The sequence below is a fragment of the Cyanistes caeruleus genome, unplaced genomic scaffold, assembly GCF_971803275.1.
Source record: "Cyanistes caeruleus unplaced genomic scaffold, bCyaCae1.hap1.1 HAP1_SCAFFOLD_123, whole genome shotgun sequence".
Classification (NCBI taxonomy): Eukaryota; Metazoa; Chordata; class Aves; order Passeriformes; family Paridae; genus Cyanistes; species Cyanistes caeruleus.
Window position 1 is genome coordinate 488,899 of NW_028255920.1, and position 6,000 is coordinate 494,898.

Genomic DNA, 6,000 nt, shown 5'->3' on the forward strand with positions numbered 1-6,000 from the left:
GAAATATCCTTCAAAATTCTTCAAGTCTCCTCAATATCCCTCAAAATTCCACAAAACCCACACGTAATTCCAGAAACATCCCACAAAATAGATGCAAAAATCCCATAAAATGGCAGAAAACTCCCACCAAATTCCCTAAAACTTCTCAAAACCCTACCAAATTCCAGAAACATCCCACAAAATCTCCACAAATTTCCACACAATCTAAGAAAATTCCACAAAATTCTTTGTCTCCTCAGAATCCCACAAAATTCCACAAAAATTCCACAAAATTCTTAAAAATGTCAACAAATTCCAGAAACATCCCACAAAATCTCCTCAATATCCCACAAAATTAAAAGAAAACCCCATAAAATGGCAGAAAACTCCCACCAAATTCCCAACACCCTCTCAAAACCCTACCAGATTCCAGAAACATCCCACAAAATCTCCACAAATTTCCACACAATCGAAGAAAATTCCACAAAATTCTTCAAGTCTCCTCAGAATCCCACAAAATTCCACAAAAATTCCACAAAATTCTTCAAAATGTCACCAAATTCCAGAAACATCCCAAAAAATCACCTCCAATTCCCACAAAATTCCACAAATATCCTTCAAAATTCTTCAAGTCTCATCAATATCCCTCAAAATTCCACAAAACCCCCATGTAATTCCAGAAATATCCCACAAAATTTAAGGAACAATCCCACAAAATGGCAATAAACTTCCACAAAATTCCCTAAATCGTCTCTATACACGAACAAATTCAAGAAACATCCCACAAAATCTCCACAAATTTCCACACAATCTAAGAAAAATCAAAAAAAATTCTTCAAGTCTCCTCATAATTCCACAAAATTCCAGAAAAAATTCCACAGAATTCTTAAACTTGTCACCAAATTCCAGAAACATCCCACAAAATCTCCTCCAATTTCCACACAATTCCAGAAATATCCTTCAAAATTCTTCAAGTCTCATCAATATCCCACAACATTCCAGAAAAATCCCACAACATTCAGAAAAAATCCACAAAATTGCAGAAAAATCCCACAAAATTGTAGAAAAGTCACAATAAAATCCTTAAATCTTCTCAAAACCATATCAAATATTTGAAATATCCCACAAAATCTTTACCAAGTTCCACAGAATCTAAGATAATTCCACAAAATTCTTCTTGTCTCCTCAATATCCCTCAAAATTCCACAAAACCCCCACGTAATTCCAGAAACAGCCCAAAAATTTAAGGAACAATCCCACAAAATGGCAGAAAACTCCCAACAAATTCCCTAAAACTTTTCAAAACCCTACCAAATTCCTGAAACATCCCACAAAATCTCCACAAATTTCCACACAATCTAAGAAAAATCCCACAAAATTCTTCAAGTATCCTCAAAATTCCAAAAATTTCCACAAAAATTCCAAAAAATTCTTAAACTTGTCACCAAATTCCAGAAACATCCCATAAAATCTCCTCCAATTTCCACACAATTCCAGAAATATCCTTCAACATTTTTCAATTCTTATCAATATCCCACAACATTCCAGAAAAATTCCATAAAATGGCAGAAAACTCCCACAAAATTCTTTAAAACTTCTCAAAACCTTACCAAATTCCACAAAAATTCCACAAAATTCTTAAAAATGTCACCAAATTCCTGGAACATCCCACAAAATCACCACAAAGTTGCACAAAATTCCAAAAAGATACACAAGATTCCAGAAAAATTTCCACAAAATTCCCTAAATCTCCTCAATATCCCACAAAATTTTACAGAAAATCCCACAAAATTCCAGTAAAATCTGATGAAATTGTTATCGTTCAAGAACACAGACAATCACAGAATGATTATATGAAGGTGCTTTATTGTAGAGATTTGGGATTTATGGGTACACATACCCAAATCTGACCCGACTTGGTTTTGAGTTGAACATGTTTTTGTACTCTATCGTTATATAACTTACATATTAATTGTTAAACTTACATTGTTCTATTGTATACATTGATGTTACATGGATTTCTCATGATCCCCCCCAGCCCCCTAACATTGTTCCTCATGTTCTTTAAACAATAATTATATCTAATCACATCTAACAATTGTATCATTTATCATCTACTGACTACACAGGTGCAGTTTCACCTGATCTTTAGCAAGCACAAGGCCTAACATTTTCCATGGCCTACTTTTCCCAGGCTTGCCAAACCTAACTTTCTTTCTAAGTCCCTGAATTTTCTATGATTTCAAAGCCTTTTACTATCATTCCCCCCTTTGAAAGCATTTTCACTTCACTATAAGTGCAAATGTTTTCACTTGATACAGTCCTTTGTTTCTGAGTTTATACTTGATGTTCTTCGAATCCTTGATTGATGTAAGCGTTGTCCTGGATGTTGTCACGAACTGGAGAACCAGAAGATGGTGGGTGAGGATCTCACATCAGTGCCTTTATTATTTTCTGGTTCCAGGACGTTTTCTTCTGTATTTCTCCCTTGAAGATGCTGTCAACTAACCAAATTGCTAAGAATACAGTTAGTAAGATGATCACACTCTCAATGATAGATTTAATCCATGAACTCACATTCCACCCTAACCCTTTGAAGATTTTGCCTAACCAACTTGTAGACAAATCCTTTTGCTCTTCCTGTGCTCCGTGCTCTATTTGTTGCAATTGATTGATGTCATATTCTACATCTGCAGTCACATTTGCGGTGTGGATGCAGCAATGATCAATCCGTCCCTTTAAAAAACTCACACACTCCATGCTCTTTCAGGAGTAGTAAATTGTAATTGTACGCTTAGTTCTTTAAATCTTTCTCAGATCACTCTTGCTAATTTATCTACCGGACCTCTAAGTTTGTACAACATTTCTCTCTTCTGATAGTTTGCTATAGGACCAAGCAAAGACTCTAGGGCCCACCCAAATTTCACTCTACTAGAGGCTTCTTGCCAAGTGTCATCCTGATTCTGTTCCTATCCTAATCTTCCCTAGCTATGCCTGTGTCTAGTCACTGAGTTGTTTTTTAAGCAGATTTCACATTTTGACATTACTGATTTTGCCATTGTTAGCATCCGTACCGAGATTAATTTTTGTTTCATCAATTTCACCAATGCCTCTGCACCCCAATGACATTTGTTATGTTTCATTTGTAGAACTTTATTGGAGGACCGCCAGCAACCCACCGCTCTTCACAGAAGTAAACGTGAACCCCGTTTATTTCTATCTTTAGCACACCTTTTATAGGGTTCTACAGGGCCTGCAGGCAGAGCAAGTTACTATTGGCTAACACACACAGGTTTACATTTTTTCTCCTGGACACAAGGATTTTGTTTTGCTTTACTCTCTCTTCTGCAGGAGGGTTTCAAGGACTTTAGCCTTTAATATCACGACTTATTTCAAAGACTGGTTTGTGCAGACAGGCCTTTACTAATATATAAAATATAGCAACAATTCCCCCTTTCACTTTTTGCACAAACCAGGCTTTGGATGTGACTCATTCTATAGTTTCATGAAGCCAAGATAACACACAAACTAGACTTTCATCCCAATTAACATTATAAGTAAAGTCCGTCCCCCCTCCAGCACAAGAGACCTCAACCATCCAGTGATGCCCCAGCTGGCGAACCAACTTCCAATGGGGTCACTATCTTCCTCCAGGGCATGTAACCCATCCTGTAGCTGTTGTAGTTGCCCATGGATGGAAACTGAATGATCAGTAAGATTCAGACAGCACATGCCTTCAAACTCCTTACAACCATGTCCTTGTGCTAAGAGCAAAAAGTCAATTGCAGCTCGATTTTATAATACTGCATGACGTACACTACTCACATCAGCTGAAAGTTCACTTAACATTGTGGATATTAAATTCAATTTTTTATTAGTCTAACAAGCAAGCCTTTTTAGAGTTGCTAAGCTTTAATTCATTCAGGCTTCACTTTGACTGATGTTTTTTATTTTATCAGCTACATTCTACAATTGATGTAAGCTTGGATGGAAACAAAGTAAGTTTCCCAAAATAACAGGGTTTTCTATGTGGATTAGCAGGAATCTAATTCTATGCTCTATCTCCACAGATTAGGAATATGGAACTAGGTAATCACTTTGGTAATTGTTCTGTGAGATTGCACCACTAATAAAGGCTTTACTGTCAGTGTGAGTAACGAGATCAGCTATAGGGTTGTCTGCAGCCCAGTGCTGCATTACTTTGTTGGAATGACGTTTTGTTGGGGGTTCAAACATTATCCATCCACCTAAGGTATTGGTGGAACCTAACAAATCTAATTCTTCTGAGGGCTGCATGGTAACATTGAGAACTTTGGTAATTTTTGCTTGCCAGCAGGCTTCAAGTTGTCTTAATGTGAAGCCAACAGTGCAATTGCACCCTTGCAACATTGCCAATTGATTCAGTCGAGTCTCATTACTAATTAAACCTTTAAATGCTGCTTGAGGATCCCATTCAGGGGCTCCTATGAGACAGGTGTGAAAAGGATCTCCAGGTGTGGCTAGGCTCAGACACATTGACCTTTGGCCAGTTCAGTGTGCCAGAGTGACCCATATGTTCTGTCACTTTTGAATGTTAGTTAGCAGACAGTTGGTCAGGACTATACACAACACAATTACCATAAGCAGTTTGTTCCATGTAAATGACACCATACTTGCAAACTCACAGCTAAACTTGAACGTTAAATGAACTTTCAAAGATGCTTACACTACCTCTTGAAGGGGGAAATGCTTATACTTTATACTAACATAACAATTACTACACAGGCTAAACTCTTAAACTATTATCTAACTACTTTTAACACACATGCTCTGGTATATATGTAGTCTAAGCGTGGAAGCAATTTGCTGAAAGGGTAAACACACAACTACAATTTGCTTTATATACAGTTAGATGGAGTCTCTACACTTTTCTTAGATCTTCTACAGAATTTCCTTCACAAACAGACTATGATTTAACACAATTCAGTCTTGGAACATTCACTGCTCCCATGATGTCAGCTGGCAGCTGATCGGTGACTGAGGGCTTTGATGTTCAGGTTGTTCTTCACATCCTTCTAAACCTTAAAACAAAAGAAAACTAAAAAATTGGTAGAGACACAACATCATAATAACAACATAAAATTTCTGTTGGCAGCCGTCTGTGTAGTGCTCAGACACAACTGTGTCCTGACAGCTCCACTTCTGATCCATGTCTGGAGTACCAAGGCTGTGTGGTGACATCTCTGTTCACTGGATCTCGTGTGTTCAGAGGCAGACAGTCTGGTCAGATGGACAGGTGACCTTTTTGAACCTGCCAACAAAACACAGACACTTCTCCCCTTGAAGTTAATGAATTACACTAATCAAAATGCTTTTAGGATATCAATTTTCCCCGTTTTCTTAAAAAAAAATAAAAATGAGATGTACTTCTGTTATAAACATCAACATCAACACAAACCCATATATACAAGGATTAAGAACCTATAGCAGGTAAAAAATGAATTAAATCATAAACATTATTAATAAGATATGTAATATAAAACTACTATTAATTACTAAAACACTGCATCAGCATCCCATAGTTAGCAAACAAACAGAAACAAAAAATCATCAGTGAAGGATTGGATAACCACCTCCGGAAATGATTCTCCAAGCTCACTTCAAAATTGATCCAGCTGTCATATTAATAGGGTCAAATTGCTGAGTCAAAAAGTGACTCAAATACTGATTTGGTACAGAAAACATCTGGATCTGCTGGCAAACATTCTGTCCAGGTAAAGTTAAGTCTTGGCCAGGGCCTGGCTTTAAACTGGAAAGATGCCTCTTAACTCATTTCTAAAACAAGGTTCTCAATAGTAGCAGCTAGGAGATGCTCACAGCACAGCAAACTGTTAAAATGCATTTGTACAAAGCAAATGATCAGAAGCCTCAGGTACCAGACCAATTAAACCATGCAGCAGTTGGTTTAATCTGAAGCCTCTCCCATGGCAGCTGATCCTCAGCAATGGTACATCTTAAAATTCTAGAAACACTGAAAAATAA